Source organism: Somniosus microcephalus, chromosome 4 (genome assembly GCF_052327205.1).
Source record: "Somniosus microcephalus isolate GS21.2 chromosome 4, FLI_Smic_1.0, whole genome shotgun sequence".
Taxonomy (NCBI): Eukaryota; Metazoa; Chordata; class Chondrichthyes; order Squaliformes; family Somniosidae; genus Somniosus; species Somniosus microcephalus.
In genome coordinates, this window is record NC_140990.1 from 340,669,257 (window position 1) to 340,689,282 (window position 20,026).

General features: G+C 50.2%; 1 protein-coding gene across 1 annotated transcript in view; it reads left to right on the forward strand.

Moving 5' to 3' along the window:
- The window catches only part of LOC147120729 (tensin-1-like), a 704,181-nt gene that overhangs the window by 382,105 nt on the left and 302,050 nt on the right, over positions 1–20,026 (forward strand). The gene's annotated exons all lie outside the window — the stretch shown is intronic.

The window sequence follows — 20,026 nt, forward strand, 5'->3', positions numbered from 1 at the left end:
TGATACCGGGGCTAAAGGGGTTAAATTATGAGGACAGGTTGCATAAACTAGGCTTGTACTCCATTGAGTTTAGAAGGTTTGGGGGGGTTACCTGATCGCGGTGTTTAAAATGATAAAAGGATTCAATAGGGTCGAGAGAGAGAAACTATTTCCTCTGGTGGGGGGAGTCCAGAACAAGGGGGCAGAACCTTAAAAGGTGGGGCAATCAAGAACGAGGGGATATAATCTTAAAATTAGAGCCAGGCCGTTCAGGGGTGATGTCAGGAAGCACTTTTTCACACAAAGGGTGGTGGAAATCTGGAACTCTCTCCGCCAAAAGGCTGTGGATGCTGGGGGTCAATTGGAGCTCAGTCGTTGGGTATATTCAAGATTGAGATCGATAGATTTTTGCTGCGTAAGGGTATCGAGGGACATGGAGCAAAGGCAGGTGAATGGGGTTGAGGTGTAGATCAGATATGATCTGATTGAATGACGGAACAGTCTCGAGGGGCTGAATGGCCTACTCCTGTTCCAATGTTCTTTTTTAAACAGGAAATATGTCTGGATGCTAAGGTTGAAATAAATACTTTGGGGCGTAACCATACCGTTCAGCAAGGCGCGATTGAATCGACTTGTTTTGTGTGTTATCTGATTTCCCTCTAGCTCCGACCCTAAAACCAATAGATTTGCAGTTTGCTCTGGTGACTAGCTGAGATGTTGGTCTTAAAGAAGGGAGAAAGAACAACGTATTGCATCCATCTTTATTTTAGTGACATGGCTAGGAAGGACATTGTTTCCATAACTGTGGTGAAGTGTCAGCTTGGCTCAGTGGGTGGCACTCTCTGAGTCAGACGGTTGTGGGTTTGAGCCCCACTCCAGAGACTGGAGTGCATCATCTAGGCCGACACTCCAGTGCAGTGCTGAGGGAGTGCTGCACTGTTGGAGGTGCCGTTTTTCAGATGAGACGTTAAACTGAGGCTCCATCTGCCCTCTCAGGTGGACATTAACGATCCCACCGGTATCCTGGGCCAATGTTCCTCCCTCAACCAATACTCACCAAAACAGATTAACTGGCCACTCCTCTCATTGCAGTTTATGGGATCTTGCTGTGTGCAAAATGGCTGCTGCATTTGCCTATTTAACAACAGTAACTGCACCTCAAAGTAAGTCACCATGTGTGAAGCACCTCGGGATGTGATAAGGTGTTATATAAAAGGAAATCTTTTCTCTTGTAGAGCCAGGTCAAAAAACATAAATAATCAAGGAGTTACCCCACAGAGCGCAGCCAGAGTGAGTTAGTGATGTTTGACACCCCCGCTCCCCGCCACCAACCAGGCCCCAGATCCCTGTCATTTAATGTCATGTCATAGGGCCCCCTGCTCATTCCCCTGGGCCATTCCTAAGTGTGGTCATTTGCAGACACGGGGCTAATGCCTGTGTGTACACAGTTAACTCCAGTTCTCTCTCACACGGAGCCCAAGGACTGGAGTCGGCGTGCAGTCTGACTGATGGTCCGATATCAAACTCTGGATGAGTCGCAACTCCGTAGAGCACAACAACAACTTGCGTTTATATAGCACCTACAACGCAGTAAAACGTCCCAAGGCGCTTCACAGGAGCATGATCAAACAGAATTTGACACCGAGCCACATAAGGAGATGAAAGAGGGGGGTTTTAAGGAGCTTCTCAAAGGAGGAGAGGGAAGTGGAGAGGTTTAGGGAGGGAATTCCAGAGACGGAAGGAAATCGGGGATGCACAAGAGGCCAGAAAGGGAGGAGGGGATGAGTTCTCGGAGGGTTGTAGCGCTGGAGGAGATTACAGATAGGGAGGGGCGAGGTCATTGAGGGGTTTGAACACAAGGATGAGAAGATTAAATTTGAGGCATTAATGGACCAGGAGCTAATGTAGGTCAACGACGTCAACAAGGCGAAGGCCAGCTTCTGAGTGGCCTGTGGCAGAACATCTGTGCCCCAGAGCTGCAGCTCCATAGCCTCCCTGACTGCTTACTGAGGCTGAAGCTGGCAGTGTGTAATCTGAATCACGCATCGGTCTATCACTCAGAACCCTTTCCGCAACATTACCTACGAGATTCAACAGGGTAGATACGGAGAAACTATTTCTTCTGGTGGAAGAATCCAGAACAAAGGGGCATAACCTTAAAATTAGAGCTAGGCCGTTCAGGAGCGAAATCAGGAAACACTTTTCCACACAAAGTGTAGTGGAAATCTGGAGCGCTGTCCCCCAAAAAGCTGTGGATGCCGGGGGAGAACTGAAATTTTCAGACTGAAATTGATAGATTTTTGTTGGGTAAAGGTATTAAGTGATATGGAACCAAAGCGGGTAGATGGAGTTAAGATTCAGATCAGCCATGATCTAATTGAATGGCGGAACAGGTTCGAGGGGCTGAATGGCCTCCACCTGTTCCAATGTACCCTACTTCAACCATTCCAGTGTTGATGCTCTCTCCCACATCTGCATGGATCAACATCTGGAATTCTTTCCAATCTCCCCTCCTCTGCAGTTCAAATGATCCAAACCTATGCTCCATCCATCCTTCCGGACACCCCCATCGTCACCCACCTGCAGTGGATTGTCTCCAAGATCCGTGTACTTGGACTTCGGATTCGCCCATGGCCTCGCTCCACCCTCCCCTCTTCATCTCATAAGACCATAAGAATTAGGAGCAGGAGTCGGCCATTCGGCCCCTCGAGCCTGCTCCTCCATTCAATAAGAGCATGGCTGATCGTCGCCCTCAAATCCACTCTCCCGCCTGATCCCCATATCCCTTGATTCCCCTAGAGCCCAAAAATCTATCAGTCTCTGTCTTGAATATACTCAACGACTCAGCCTCCACAGCCCTCTGGGGCAGAGAATTCCAAAGATTCACAATCCTCTGAGTGAAGAAATTTCGCCTCATCTCAGTCTTAAATGGCCGGCCCCTTATCCTGAGACTATGCCCCCTAGTTCTGGACTCTCCAGCCAGGGGAAACAGCCTTGGGACATCTACCCTGTCACTCCCCCTCAGAATCTTATACGTTTCAATGAGATCACCTCTCATTCTTCTAAATTCTAAACTCCTCTCATTCTAAATCTCACACTCCAGTTCCCTGCTTGCTGCCTGCTCCACCATCCCTGCGAAGGTCAATCTTTCAGCACCACCCCGACCCATGGTCCTACTTGCTGGAACCCTCTTCTGAAATTGCCCCATGTTGCACCTCCTGAAAATCCATCTCCAGACTGAACCTCCCAAATCCCACACTCTGCTCCGTCCCACTGCCTCCTTGCTGAGAGTGAGTTCTTGAGGTTTTTCCTTGTACGTACTTAGTCCATTCTACTCAAACTAGGAGCTCTCCCCAGCTGGGCTGGTGGGGGTGGGGGATAGAGGTGAGTTTCTGAGACTTATCGGAATGCCTAAGTCTGGATTGAAGAATCATGGAAGTTTACGGCACAGAAGGAGGCCATTCGGCCCATCGTGTCCGTGCCGGCCAAAAAGGACCAACCAGCCGAATCCCACTTTCCAGCTCTTGGTCCGTAGCCCTGCAGGTTACGGCACTTCAAGCGCATATTCGAGTACTTTTTAAATGTGTTGAGGGTTTCTGCCTCCACCACCCTTTCAGGCCGTGAGTTCCAGACCCCCACCACCCTCTGGGTGAAAACATTTTTCCTCTAATCCTTCTACCAATTACTTTAAATCTCTGCCCCCTGGTTATTGACCTCTCTGCTAAGGGAAATAGGTCCTTCCTATCCACTCTATCTAGGCCCCTCATAATTTTATGCACCTCAATTAAGTCTTCCCTCAGAGGAGGCCGAGGGGAGACTTAATTGAGGTGTATAAAATTGAGCCTGAGTTCGATCGCCCGGCCGTCTTATACACACCCAACTGAGGTGCAAGCCACTGGGCCCGGTTTAGAAATGGCAGGCAGGAGATTTGTCTCTGACAATTCAATGCACTTGGATACTGAATGAAAAAGGGCACAAAGACACAGCAGAGAGAAGGGGCGACTGTGACTTCCTGTTTCTGGCTGAACTGGTACTTTAATACATAGGATTACACAGGATATACGGCACAGAAACAGGCCATTCGACCCAACCAGTCCATGCCGGTGTTTATGCTCCACTCGAACCTCCTCCTGTCTTTTCTCATCTAAGCAGCGTAACCCTCTGTTCCCTTCTCCCTCATGCTTGTCCAGTCTCCCCTTCAATGTAATTATACTATTCACCACGCCCTCTGCTAGTGAGTTCCACATTCTCACCGCTCTTTGGGTAAAGGAATTTCTTCTGAATAAGTAAAAACATTGAAGGCATCTGCACCGTGCAGCTGGGTGAGGGATGTTGGTGCTGCACAACAGCGTAATGTCCAATCCAAACACAGCACGGGTTAGATACAGAGTAAAGCTCCCTCTACACTGTCCCATCAAACACTCCCAGGGCAGGTACAGCACGGGTTAGATACAGAGTAAAGCTCCCTCTACACTGCCCCATCAAACACTCCCAGGGCAGGTACAGCACGGGTTAGATACAGAGTAAAGCTCCCTCTACACTGTCCCATCAAACACTCCCAGGGCAGGTACAGCACGGGTTAGATACAGAGCAAAGCTCCCTCTACACTGCCCCATCAAACACTCCCAGGGCAGGTACAGCACGGGTTAGATACAGAGTAAAGCTCCCTCTACACTGTCCCATCAAACACTCCCAGGGCAGGTACAGCACGGGTTAGATACAGAGCAAAGCTCCCTCTACACTGCCCCATCAAACACTCCCAGGGCAAGTAAAGCACGGGTTAGATACAGAGTAAAGCTCCCTCTACACTGTCCCATCAAACACTCCCAGGGCAGGTACAGCACGGGTTAGATACAGAGTAAAGCTCCCTCTAAACTGTCCCATCAAACACTCCCAGGGCAGGTACAGCACGGGTTAGATACAGAGTAAAGCTCCCTCTACACTGTCCCATCAAACACACCCAGGGCAGGTACAGCACGGGTTAGGTATAGAGTAAAGCTCCCTCTACACTGTCTGCATCAAACACTCCCAGGGCAGGTACAGCACGGGGTTAGTTACAGAGTAAAGCTCCCTCTGCACTGTCCCATCAAACACTCCCAGGGCAGGTACAGCACGGGTTAGATACAGAGTACAGCTCCCTCTACACTGTCCCATCAAACACTCCCAGGGCAGGTACAGCACGGGTTAGATACAGAGTAAAGCTCCCTCTACACTGTCCCATCAAACACACCCAGGGCAGGTACAGCACGCGTTAGATACAGAGTAAAGCTCCCTCTACACTGTCCCATCCACCACTCCCAGGGCAGGTACAGCACGGTTTAGATACAGAGTAAAGGTCCCTCTACAGTGTCCCATCAAACACTCCCAGGGCAGGTGCAGCATGGGTTAGATACAGAGTAAAGCTCCCTCTACACTGTCCCATCAAACATTCCCAGGGCAGGTACAGCACAGGTTAGATACAGAGTAAAGCTCCCTCTACACTGTCCCATCAAACACCCCCAGGGCAGGTACAGCACGGGTTAGATACAGAGTAAAGCTCCCTCTACACTGTCCCATCAAACACTCCCAGGGCAGGTACAGCATGGGTTAGATACAGAGTAAAGCTCCCTCTACACTGTCCCATCAAACACTCCCAGGGCAGGTACAGCATGGGTTAGATACAGAGTAAAGCTCCCTCTACACTGTCCCATCAAACACTCCCAGGGAACGTAGAGCACGGGTTAGATACAGAGTAAAGCTCCCTCTACACTGTCCCATCAAACACTCCCAGGGCAGGTACAGCACGGGTTAGATACAGAGTAAAGCTCCCTCTACACTGTCCCATCAAACACCCCCAGGGCAGGTACAGCACGGGTTAGATACAGAGTAAAGCTCCCTCTACACTGTCCCATCAAACACTCCCAGGGCAGGTACAGCATAGATTAGATACAGAGTAAAGCTCCCTCTACACTGTCCCATCAAACACTCCCAGGGCAGGTACAGCACAGGTTAGATACAGAGTAAAGCTCCCTCTGCAATGTCCCATCAAACACTCCCAGGGAACGTAGAGCATGGGTTAGATACAGAGTAAAGCTCCCTCTACACTGTCCCATCAAACACTCCCAGGGCAGGTACAGCACGGGTTAGATACAGAGTAAAGCTCCCTCTACACTCTCCCATCAAACACTCCCAGGGCAGGTACAGCAGAGGTTAGATTCAGAGTAAAGCTCCCTCTATACTGTCACAGCAAACACTTCCAGGGCAGGTACAGCACAGGTTAGACACAGAGTAAAGCTCCCTCTACACTGTCGCATCAAAGACTCCCAGGGCAGGTACAGCACGGGTTAGATACAGAGTAAAGCTCCCTCTACAGTGTCCCATCAAACACTCCCAGGGCTGGTGCAGCACGGGTTAGAGACAGAGTAAAGCTCCCGCTACACTGTCCCATCAAACACTCCCAGGGCAGGTACACCACGGGTTAGATACAGAGTAAAGCTCCCTCTACACTGTCCCATCACACACTTCCAGGGCAAGTACAGCACAGGTTAGATACAGAGCAAAGCTCCCTCCACACTGTCCCATCAAACACTCCCAGGGCAGGTACAGCACGGGTTAGATACAGAGTAAAGCTCCCTCTACACTGTCCCATCAAACACTCCCAGGGCAGGTACAGCACAGGTTAGCTACAGAGTAAAGCTCCCTCTACACTGTCCCATCAAACACTCCCAGGGCAGGTACAGCACGGGTTAGATACAGAGTAAAGCTCCCTCTACACTGTCCCATCAAACACTCCCAGGGCAGGTACAGCATGGGGTTAGATACAGAGTAAAGCTCCCTCTACACTGTCCCATCAAACACTCCCAGGGCAGGTACAGCACGGGTTAGATACAGAGTAAAGCTCCCTCTACACTGTCCCATCAAACACTCCCAGGGCAGGTACAGCACGGGTTAGATACAGAGTAAAGCTCCCTCTACACTGTCCCATCAAACACTCCCAGGTCAGGTACAGCACGGGTTAGATACAGAGTAAAGCTCCCTCAACACTGTCCCATCAAACACTCCCACGGCAGGTACAGCACGGGTTAGATACAGAGTAAAGCTCCCTCCACACTGTCCCATCAAACACTCCCAGGGCAGGTACAGCACGGGGTTAGATACAGAGTAAAGCTACCTCTACACTGTCCCATCAACACTCCCAGGGCAGGTACAGCACAGGTTAGATACAGAGTAAAGCTCCCTCTACACTGTCCCATCAAACACCCCCAGGGCAGGTACAGCACGGGTTAGATACAGAGTAAAGCTCCCTCTACACTGTCCCAACAAACACTCCCAGGGCAGGTACAACATAGGTTAGATACAGAGTAAAGCTCCCTCTACACTGTCCCATCAAACACTCCCAGGGCAGGTACAGTACGGGTTAGATACAGAATAAAGCTCCCTCTACACTGTCCCATCAAACACTCCCAGGGCAGGTACAGCACAGGTTAGATACAGAGTAAAGCTCCCTCTACACTGTCCCATCAAACACTCCCAGGGCAGGTACAGCAATGGTTAGATACAGAGTAAAGCTCCCTCTACACTGTCCCATCAAGCACTCCCAGGGCAGGTACAGCACGGGTTAGATACAGAGTAAAGCTCCCTCTACACTGTCCCATCCACCACTCCCAGGGCAGGTACAGCACGGTTTAGATACAGAGTAAAGCTCCCTCTACAGTGTCCCATCAAACACTCCCAGGGCTGGTGCAGCACGGGTTAGATACAGAGTAAAGCTCCCTCTACACTGTCCCATCAAACACTCCCAGGGCAGGTACAGCACAGGTTAGATACAGAGTAAAGCTCCCTCTACACTGTCCCATCAAACACCCCCAAGGCAGGTACAGCACGGGTTAGATACAGAGTAAAGCTCCCTCTACACTGTCCCATCAAACACTCCCAGGGCAGGTACAGCACAGGTTAGATACAGAGTAATGCTCCTTCTACACTATCCCATCAAACACTCCCAGGGCAGGTACAGCACGGGTTAGATACAGAGTAAATCTCCCTCTACACGGTCCCATCAAACACACCCAGAGCAGGTACAGCATGGGTTAGATACAGAGTAAAGCTCCCTCTACACTGTCCCATGAAACACTCCCAGGACAGGTACAGCACGGATTAGATACAGAGTAAAGCTCCCTCTACACTGTCCCATCAAACACTCCCAGGGCTGGTGCAGCACGGGTTAGATACAGAGTAAAGCTCCCTCTACTCTGTCCCATCAAACACTCCCAGGGAAGGTACAGCATGGGTTAGATACAGAGTAAAGCTCCCTCTACACTGTCCCATCAAACACTCCCAGGGCAGATACAGCACGGGTTAGATACAGAGTAAAGCTCCCTCTACACAGTCCCATCAAACACTCCCAGGGCAGGTACAGCACGGGTTAGATACAGAGTAAATCTCCCTCTACACTGTCCCATCAAACACTCCCAGGGCAGGTACAGCACGGGTTAGATACAGAGTAAAGCTCCCTCTACACTGTCCCATCAAACACTCCCAGGGCAGGTACAGCACGGGTTAGATAAAGAGTAAAGCTCCCTCTACACTGTCCCATCAAACAGTCCCAGGGCAGGTACAGCACAGGTTAGCTACAGAGTAAAGCTCCCTCTGCACTGTCCCATCAAACACTCCCAGGGCAGGTGCAGCACGGGTTAGATACAGAGTAAAGCTCCCTCTATACTGTCCCATCAAACACTCCCAGGGCAGGTACAGCATGGGGTTAGATACAGAGTAAAGCTCCCTCTACACTGTCCCATCAAACACTCCCAGGGCAGGTACAGCACGGGTTAGATACAGAGTAAAGCTCCCTCTACACTGTCCCATCAAAGACTCCCAGGGCAGGTACAGCACGGGTTAGATACAGAGTAAAGCTACCTCTACATTGTCCCATCAACACTCCCAGGGCAGGTACAGCACGGGTTAGATACAGAGTAAAGCTCCCTCTACACTGTCCCATCAAACACTCCCAGGGCAGGTACAGCATGGGTTAGATACAGAGTAATGCTCCCTCTACACTGTCCCATCAAACACTCCCAGGGCAGGTACAGCACGGGTTAGATACAGAGTAAAGCTCCCTCTACACTGTCCCATCAAACACTCCCAGGGCAGGTACAGCACGGGTTAGATACAGAGTAAAGCTCCCTCTACACTGTCCCATCAAACACTCCCAGGGCAGGTACAGCACGGGTTAGATACAAAGTAAAGCTCCCTCTACACTGTCCCATCAAACACTCCCAGGTCAGGTACAGCACGGGTTAGATACAGAGTAAAGCTCCCTCAACACTGTCCCATCAAACACTCCCAGGGCAGGTACAGCACGGGTTAGATACAGAGTAAAGCTCCCTCTACACTGTCCCATCAAACACTCCCAGGGCAGGTACAGCACGGGGTTAGATACAGAGTAAAGCTACCTCTACACTGTCCCATCAACACTCCCAGGGCAGGTACAGCACAGGTTAGATACAGAGTAAAGCTCCCTCTACACTGTCCCATCAAACACCCCCAGGGCAGGTACAGCACGGGTTAGATACAGAGTAAAGCTCCCTCTATACTGTCCCAACAAACACTCCCAGGGCAGGTACAGCATAGGTTAGATACAGAGTAAAGCTCCCTCTACACTGTCCCATCAAACACTCCCAGGGCAGGTACAGTACGGGTTAGGTACAGAGTAAAGCTCCCTCTGCACTGTCCCATCAAACACTCCCAGGGCAGGTACAGCATGGGTTAGATACAGAGTAAAGCTCCCTCTACACTGTCCCATCAAACACTCCCAGGGCAGGTACAGCACGGGTTAGATACAGAGTAAAGCTCCCTCTACACTGTCCCATCAAACAATCCCAGGGCAGGTACAGCACAGGTTAGATACAGAGTAAAGCTCCCTCTACACTGTCCCATCAAACACTCCCAGGGCAGGTACAGCATGGGTTAGATACAGAGTAAAGCTCCCTCTACACTGTCCCATCAAACACTCCCAGGGCAGGTACAGCACGGGGTTAGATACAGAGTAAAGCTCTGGAAAAAGAGTGGGAGAGCAATAGTGGTAGGGGATTCTATAGTAAGGGGAACAGATAGGCGTTTCTGTGGCCGTAGACGTGAATCCAGGATGGTTTGTTGCCTCCCTGGTGCCAGGGTCAAGGATATCACTGAGCGGCTGCAGGGCATTCTGGAGGGGGAGGGTGAACAGCCAGAGGTCGTGGTCCACATTGGTACCAACGACATAGGTAAAAAGAAGGATGAGGTCCTGCAGCAAGAATTTAGGGAGCTAGGTGAAGGATTAAAGAGCAGGACCTCAAAGGTTGTAATCTCTGGATTACTCCCGGTGCCACGTGCTAGTAAGTATAGGAATAGGAAGATAGAACAGATGAATGCGTGGCTAAAGGGATGGTGCAGGAGGGAGGGCTTTAGTTTCCTGGATCACTGGGTCTGCTTCTGGGAAAGGTGGGACTTGTACAAGTCGGACGGTTTACACCTGAACCAGAGGGGAACCAATATCCTTGCGGGGAGGTTTGCTAGCACTGCTGGGGGGGGTTTAAACTAACTTGTCAGGGGGATGGGGTACAGAGTGGAGCTATAGTAGGGGGTGATTTACAGCCAAATACAGAGGAAAAAACAAGTCAGCTGGGAAGGCAGAGCAAATATGTGAAGGCAAAAGGGAATATGGCAGGGCTGGAAGGCATTTATTTTAATGCAAGGAGTCTTGCAAATAAGGTGGATGAACTGAAGTTGTTGTTGAACACATGGGAGTACGATATTGTTGCCATCACGGAGACATGGTTGAGGGAGGGTCAGGACTGGCAGCTCAATATTCCGGGGTATAGAATCTTCAGGCGAGACAGAGGGGGGTGTAAAAGGGGAGGGGGTGTTGCGATATTAATTAAGGAGTCAATTACTGCTGTAAGGAGGGATGATATATTAGCGGGTTCCTCAAATGAGGCCATATGGGTAGAACTTAAAAACAAAAATGGGGCAAGCACTTTGCTGGGAGTGTACTATAGGCCCCCAAACAGTCAGGGGGAGATAGAGGAACAGATATGTAGGCAAATCTCCGAGAAGTGTGAAAATAATAGGGTAATAATAGTGGGGGATTTCAACTTCCCCAATATAAATTGGGGTAGTCAGAGTGTGAAAGGCTTAGAGGGTGCAGAATTCTTAAAGTGCATCCAGGAGAGCTTTTTGAGCCAACATGTAGAAAGTCCTACAAGAGAGGGGGCGGTACTGGACCTAATTCTGGGGAATGTAGCCGGGCAAGTGGTGGAAGTATCAGTAGGAGAGCATTTTGGCGACAGTGACCATAATTCGGTGAAATTTAAGGTGGTCATGGAAAAAGACAAAGACGGCCCGGAAATAAGGGTTCTAAATTGGGGGAAGGCCGATTTTAATATGATAAGGCAGGATCTGGCCAAAGTGGACTGGGAGCAGCTACTTATAGGAAAATCCACATCAAAACAGTGGGAGACTTTCAGAAGGGAAATAGAGAGAGTACAGCGCCAACATGTTCCTGTAAAGGTCAAGGGTGGGACCAACAAGCAAAGGGAACCTTGGATGACAAGGGAGATACAAAAATGCATTAGAAATAAAAGGGGGGCTTTTGGCAGTTACAAAAGACTAAAGACGGAAGAAGCCCTAGAGGAGTATAAAAAGTGCAGGGGCATACTTAAAAAAGAAATTAGGAGGGCGAGGAGGGGCCATGAAATAACACTGGCGAGCAAAATAAAGGAAAATCCTAAGATGTTTTATAAGTATATTAAGGGCAAGAGGATAACCAGGGAAAGGGTAGGGCCCATTAGGGACCAAAGTGGCAATCTGTGTGTAGAACCAGATGATGTAGGCGGGGTTTTAAATGAATTTTTTGCATCTGTGTTCACTATGGAGAAAGACGATGCAGACATAGAAATCGGGCAAGGGGATTGTGACATACTTGAACATATTAGCATCGAGAGGGAGGAGGTGCTAGCGGTTTTAGCAGGCCAAAAAGTCGATAAATCCCCAGGCCCGGACGAGATGTATCCCAGGTTGCTGTGGGAGGCAAAGGAGGAGATTGCAGGGGCTCTGACACAAATTTTCAGAACCTCTCTGGCCACAGGGGATGTACCAGAGGACTGGAGAACAGCTAATGTAGTACCATTATACAAGAAGGGTAGCAGGGATAAACCAGGGAATTACAGGCCAGTGAGCCTAACATCTGTGGTAGGGAAATTATTGGAAAAAATTCTGAGGGACAAAATTAGTCTCCACTTGGAGAGGCAAGGATTAATCGGGGATAGTCAGCATGGCTTTGTCAAGGGTAAATCATGTCTGACAAATCTGATTGAATTTTTCGAGGGGGTGACTAGGGAGGTGGATGAGGGAAATGCTGTGGATGTGGTTTACATGGACTTCAGTAAAGCTTTTGACAAAGTCCCGCATAGGAGACTGGTCAAGAAGGTAAGAGCCCATGGGATCCAGGGTGCCTTGGCGCGTTGGATCCTAAACTGGCTGAGTGGCAGGAGGCAGAGGGCGATGGTCGAAGGTTGCTTTTGTGACTGGAAGCCTGTGTCCAGTGGGGTACCTCAGGGATCGGTGCTGGGTCCCTTGTTGTTTGTGATCTACATAAATGATTTGGCTGAGAATGTAAAAGGGATGATCAGTAAGTTTGCAGATGACACGAAAATTGGTGGGGTGGTAAATTGCAAGGGGGAAAGCCTCAGGCTACAGGACGATATAGACGGGTTGGTCAGATGGGCGGAAAAGTGGCAAATGGAATTTAACCCTGAAAAGTGCGAGGTGATGCATTTTGGACGGACAAATAAGGCAAGGGAATACACAATGAGTGGTAGGACCCTAGGAAGTACAGAGGGTCAGAGGGACCTTGGTGTACATGTACATAGATCTCTGACGGCAGCGGAACAAGTAGATAAGGTGGTTAAAAAGGCATATGGGATACTTGCCTTCATTAGCCGAGGCATAGAATATAAGAGCAGGGAGGTTATGATGGAGCTGTACAAAACGCTGGTGAGGCCACAGCTGGAGTACTGTGTGCAGTTCTGGTCGCCTCACTATAGGAAGGATGTGATTGCTTTGGAGAGGGTGCAGAGAAGATTCACCAGGATGTTACCTGGGATGGAGCGCCTCAGCTATGAAGAAAGACTAAACAGGCTGGGGTTGTTTTCCTTGGAGCAAAGAAGGCTGAGGGGGGACCTGATTGAGGTGTACAAAATGATGAGGGGCATAGATAGGGTAGACAAAGAGGAACTTTTCCCCTCAGTAGGGGGGTCAATAACAAGGGGGCATAGATTCAGGGTAAGGGGCAGGAGATTTAGAGGGGATTTGAGGAGGAACTTTTTCACCCAGAGGGTGGTTAGAATGTGGAACTCAATGCCTAAAAGGGTGGTAGAGGCAGGAACCCTCACAAGATTCAAGAAGCATTTGGATGAGCACTTGAAATGCCATTGCATACAAGGCTATGGACCAAATGCTAGAAAATGGGATTAGACTGGACAGGGATGGATGGGCGGCGCAGACACGATGGGCCGATGGGCCGAAGGGCCTCTTTCTGTGCTGTAAAACTCTATGACTCTATGACTCCCAGGGCAGGTACAGCACGGGGTTAGATACAGAGTAAAGCTCCCTCTACACTGTCCCATCAAACACTCCCAGGGCAGGTACAACACGGGGTTAGTTACAGAGTAAAGCTCCCTCTACACTGTCCCATCAAACACTCCCAGGGCAGGTACAGCATAGGTTAGATACAGAGTAACGCTCCCTCTACACTGTCCCATCAAACACTCCCAGGGCAGGTACAGCAATGGTTAGATACAGAGTAAAGCTCCCTCTACACTGTCCCATCAAGCACTCCCAGGGCAGGTACAGCACGGGTTAGATACAGAGTAAAGCTCCCTCGACACTGTCCCATCCACCACTCCCAGGGCAGGTACAGCACGGTTTAGATACAGAGTAAAGCTCCCTCTACAGTGTCCCATCAAACACTCCCCGGGCTGGTGCAGCACGGGTTAGATACAGAGTAAAGCTTCCTCTACACTGTCCCATCAAACATTCCCAGGGCAGGTACAGCACAGGTTAGATACAGAGTAAAGCTCCCTCTACACTGTCCCATCAAACACCCCCAAGGCAGGTACAGCACGGGTTAGATACAGAGTAAAGCTCCCTCAACACTGTCCCATCAAACACTCCCAGGGCAGGTACAGCACGGGTTAGATACAGAGTAAAGCTCCCTCTACACTGTCCCATCAAACACTCCCAGGGCAGGTACAGCACAGGTTAGATACAGAGTAAAGCTCCCTCTACACTGTCCCATCAAACACTCCCAGGGCAGGTACATCACAGGTTAGATACAGAGTAATGCTCCTTCTACACTATCCCATCAAACACTCCCAGGGCAGGGACAGCACGGGTTAGATACAGAGTAAAGCTCCCTCTACACGGTCCCATCAAACACACCCAGAGCAGGTACAGCATGGGTTAGATACAGAGTAAAGCTCCCTCTACACTGTCCCATGAAACACTCCCAGGACAGGTACAGCACGGATTAGATACAGAGTAAAGCTCCCTCTACTCTGTCCCATCAAACACTCCCAGGGCTGGTGCAGCACGGGTTAGATACAGAGTAAAGCTCCCTCGACTCTGTCCCATCAAACACTCCCAGGGATGGTACAGCATGGGTTAGATACAGAGGAAAGCTCCCTCTACACTGTCCCATCAAACACTCCCAGGGCAGGTACAGCACGGGTTAGATACAGAGTAAAGCTCCCTCTACACGGTCCCATCAAACACTCCCAGGGCAGGTACAGCACGGGTTAGATACAGAGTAAATCTCCCTCTACACTGTCCCATCAAACACTCCCAGGGCAGGTACAGCACGGGTTAGATACAGAGTACAGCTCCCTCTACACTGTCCCATCAACACTCCCAGGGCAGGTACAGCACGGGTTAGATACAGAGTAAAGCTCCCTCTGCACTGTCCCATCAAACACTCCCAGGGCAGGTACAGCACGGGTTAGATACAGAGTAATGCTCCCTCTACACTGCCCATCAAAAACTCCCAGGGCAGGTACAGCACGGGTTAGATGCAGAGTAAAGCTCCCGCTACACTGTCCCATCAAACACTCCCAGGGCAGGTACAGCACGGGATAGATACAAGGCAAAGCTCCTTCTACACTGTCCCATCAAACACTCCCAGGGCAGGTACAGCACGGGTTAGATACAGAGTAAAGCTCCCTCTACACTGTCCCATCAAACACTCCCAGGGCAGGTACAGCACGGGGTTAGTTACAGAGTAAAGCTCCCTCTGCACTGTCCCATCAAACACTCCCAGGAGAGGTACAGCACGGGTTAGATACAGAGTAAAGCTCCCTCTACACTGTCCCATCAAACACTCCCAGGGCAGGTACGGCACAGGTTAGATACAGCGTAAAGCTCCCTCTACACTGTCCCATCAAACACTCCCAGGGCAGGTACAGCACAGGTTAGATACAGAGTAAAGCTCCCTCTACACTGTCCCATCAAACACTCCCAGGGCAGGTACAGCACAGGTTAGATACAGAGTAAAGCTCCCTCTACACTGTCCCATTAAACACTCCCAGGACAGGTACAGCACGGGTTAGATACAGAGTAAAGCTCCCTCTACACTGTCCCATCAAACACTCCCAGGGCAGGTACAGCACGGTTTAGATACAGAGTAAAGCTCCCTCTACAGTGTCCCATCAAACACTCCCAGGGCAGGTGCAGCATGAGTTAGATACAGAGTAAAGCTCCCTCTGCACTGTCCCATCAAACACTCCCAGGGCAGGTACAGCACAGGTTAGATACAGAGTAAAGCTCCCTCTACACTGTCCCATCAAACACCCCCAGGGCAGGTACAGCACGGGTTAGATACAGAGTAAAGCTCCCTCTACACTGTCCCATCAAACACTCCCAGGGCAGGTACAGCACGGGTTAGATACAGAGTAAAGCTCCCTCTACACTGTCCCATCAAACACTCCCAGGGCAGCTACAGCATGGGTTAGATACAGAGTAAAGCTCCCTCTACACTGTCCCATCAAACACTCCCAGGGCAGGTACAGCATGGGTTAGATACATAGTAAAGCTCCCTCTACACTGTCCAATCAAACACTCCCAGGGAACGTAGAGCATGGGTTAGATACAGAATAAAGCTCCCTCTACACTGTCCCATCAAACACTCCCAGGGCAGGTACAGCATGGGTTAGATACAGAGTAAAGCTCCCTCTACACTGTCCCATCAAACACTCCCAGGGCAGGTACAGCACGGGTTAGATACAGAGTAAAGCTCCCTCTACACTGTCCCATCAAACACCCCCAGGGCAGGTACAGCACGGGTTAGATACAGAGGAAAGCTCCCTCTACACTGTCCCATCAAACACTCCCAGGGCAGGTACAGCACGGGTTAGATACAGAGTAAACTCCCTCTACACTGTCCCATCAAACACTCCCAGGGCAGGTACAGCACAGGTTAGATACAGAGTAAAGCTCCCTCTATACTGTCCCAGCAAACACTTCCAGGGCAGGTACAGCACAGGTTAGACATAGAGTAAAGCTCCCTCTACACTGTCGCATCAAAGACTCCCAGGGCAGGTACAGCACGGGTTAGATACAGAGTAAAGCTCCCTCTGCAGTGTCCCATCAAACACTCCCAGGGCTGGTGCAGCACGGGTTAGATTCAGAGTAAATCTTCCTCTGCACTGTCCCATCAAACACTCCCAGGGCAGGTACAGCACAGGTTAGACATAGAGTAAAGCTCCCTCTACACTGTCCCATCACACACTTCCAGGGCAAGTACAGCACAGGTTAGATACAGAGCAAAGCTCCCTCTACACTGTCCCATCAAACACTCCCAGGGCAGGTACAGCACGGGTTAGATTCAGAGTAAATCTTCCTCTGCACTGTCCCATCAAACACTCCCAGGGCAGATACAGCACGTATTAGATACACAGTAAAGCTCCCTCTACACTGTCCCCTCAAACACTCCCAGGGCAGGTACAGCACGGGTTAGATGCAGAGTAAAGCTCCCTCTACACTCTCCCATCAAACACTCCCAGGGCAGGTACAGCATGGGTTAGATACAGAGTTAAGCTCCCTCTACACTGTCCCATCAAACACTCCCAGGGCAGGTACAGCACCGGTTAGATACAGAGTAAAGCTCCTTCTACACTGTCCCATCAAACACTCCCAGGGCAGGAACAGCACGGGTTAGATACAGAGTAAAGCTCCCTCTACACTGTCCCACCAAACATTCCCAGGGCAGGTACAGCACGGGGTTAGTTACAGAGTAAAGCTCCCTCTGCACTGTCCCATCAAACACTCCCAGGAGAGGTACAGCACGGGTTAGATACAGAGTAAAGCTCCCTCTACACTGTCCCATCAAACACTCCCAGGGCAGGTACGGCACAGGTTAGATACAGCGTAAAGCTCCCTCTACACTGTCCCATCAAACACTCCCAGGGCAGGTACAGCACAGGTAAGATACAGAGTAAAGCTCCCTCTACACTGTCCCATCAAACACTCCCAGGGCAGGTACAGCACAGGTTAGATACAGAGTAAAGCTCCCTCTACACTGTCCCATTAAACACTCCCAGGACAGGTACAGCACGGGTTAGATATAGAGTAAAGCTCCCTCTACACTGTCCCATCAAACACTCCCAGGGCAGGTACAGCACGGTTTAGATACAGAGTAAAGCTCCCTCTACAGTGTCCCATCAAACACTCCCAGGGCAGGTGCAGCATGAGTTAGATACAGAGTAAAGCTCCCTCTGCACTGTCCCATCAAACACTCCCAGGGCAGGTACAGCACAGGTTAGATACAGAGTAAAGCTCCCTCTACACTGTCCCATCAAACACCCCCAGGGCAGGTACAGCACGGGTTAGATACAGAGTAAAGCTCCCTCTACACTGTCCCATCAAACACTCCCAGGGCAGGTACAGCACGGGTTAGATACAGAGTAAAGCTCCCTCTACACTGTCCCATCAAACACTCGCAGGGCAGGTACAGCACGGGTTAGATACAGAGTAAAGCTCCCTCTACACTGTCCCATCAAACACTCCCAGGGCAGCTACAGCATGGGTTAGATACAGAGTAAAGCTCCCTCTACACTGTCCCATCAAACACTCCCAGGGCAGGTACAGCATGGGTTAGATACATAGTAAAGCTCCCTCTACACTGTCCAATCAAACACTCTCAGGGAACGTAGAGCATGGGTTAGATACAGAGTAAAGCTCCCTCTACACTGTCCCATCAAACACTCCCAGGGCAGGTACAGCATGGGTTAGATACAGAGTAAAGCTCCCTCTACACTGTCCCATCAAACACTCCCAGGGCAGGTACAGCACGGGTTAGATACAGAGTAAAGCTCCCTCTACACTGTCCCATCAAACACCCCCAGGGCAGGTACAGCACGGGTTAGATACAGAGTAAAGCTCCCTCTACACTGTCCCATCAAACACTCCCAGGGCAGGTACAGCACGGGTTAGATACAGAGTAAACTCCCTCTACACTGTCCCATCAAACACTCCCAGGGCAGGTACAGCACAGGTTAGATACAGAGTAAAGCTCCCTCTATACTGTCCCAGCAAACACTTCCAGGGCAGGTACAGCACAGGTTAGACACAGAGTAAAGCTCCCTCTACACTGTCGCATCAAAGACTCCCAGGGCAGGTACAGCACGGGTTAGATACAGAGTAAAGCTCCCTCTGCAGTGTCCCATCAAACACTCCCAGGGCTGGTGCAGCACGGGTTAGATACAGAGTAAAGCTCCCGCTACACTGTCCCATCAAACACTCCCAGGGCAGGTACACCACGGGTTAGATACAGAGTAAAGCTCCCTCTACACTGTCCCATCACACACTTCCAGGGCAAGTACAGCACAGGTTAGATACAGAGCAAAGCTCCCTCTACACTGTCCCATCAAACACTCCCAGGGCAGGTACAGCACGGGTTAGATTCAGAGTAAATCTTCCTCTGCACTGTCCCATCAAACACTCCCAGGGCAGATACAGCACGTATTAGATACACAGTAAAGCTCCCTCTACACTGTCCCCTCAAACACTCCCAGGGCAGGTACAGCACGGGTTAGATGCAGAGTAAAGCTCCCTCTACACTCTCCCATCAAACACTCCCAGGGCAGGTACAGCATGGGTTAGATACAGAGTTAAGCTCCCTCTACACTGTCCCATCAAACACTCCCAGGGCAGGTACAGCACCGGTTAGATACAGAGTAAAGCTCCTTCTACACTGTCCCATCAAACACTCCCAGGGCAGGAACAGCACGGGTTAGATACAGAGTAAAGCTCCCTCTACACTGTCCCACCAAACATTCCCAGGGCAGGTACAGCACGGGTTAGATACAGAGTAAAGCTCCCTCTACACTGTCCCATCAAACACTCCCAGGGCAGGTACAGCACAGGTTAGCTACAGAGTAAAGCTCCCTCTACACTGTCCCATCAAACACTCCCAGGGCAGGTGCAGCACGGGTTAGATACAGAGTAAAGCTCCCTCTACACTGTCCCATCAAACACTCCCAGGGCAGGTACAGCATGGGGTTAGATACAGAGTAAAGCTCCCTCTACACTGTCCCATCAAACACTCCCAGGGCAGGTACAGCACGGGTTAGATGCAATAAAAAGAAAATTCTACAACATCCAAATCCCAATCAAAATCTGGCTCAAAATATTTGACAGCATAATCCTGCCCATTGCACTGTACGGTAGTGAAGTATGGGGCCCGCTAAATCACCAAAGCTACACTAAATGGGAAAAACATACAATAGAAGCCCTACATGCAGAATTCTGCCGAAGCATCCTTCGCACCCAAAGGAAAACGCCAACAAATGCATGCAGAGCCGAACTAGGCAGATACCCACTGATAATAAACATCCAAAAACGAGCACTAAACTTCCTAAATCACCTCAAATCTAGCTCCCCAGACACCCTTCATTTCAAAGCCTTTCAGACCCAAGAGCTAAACCCAGAAAAGAGTCCCCTGAGTCAGCTGCTACGGAAACTAAGTACTCAGCCGGACCCT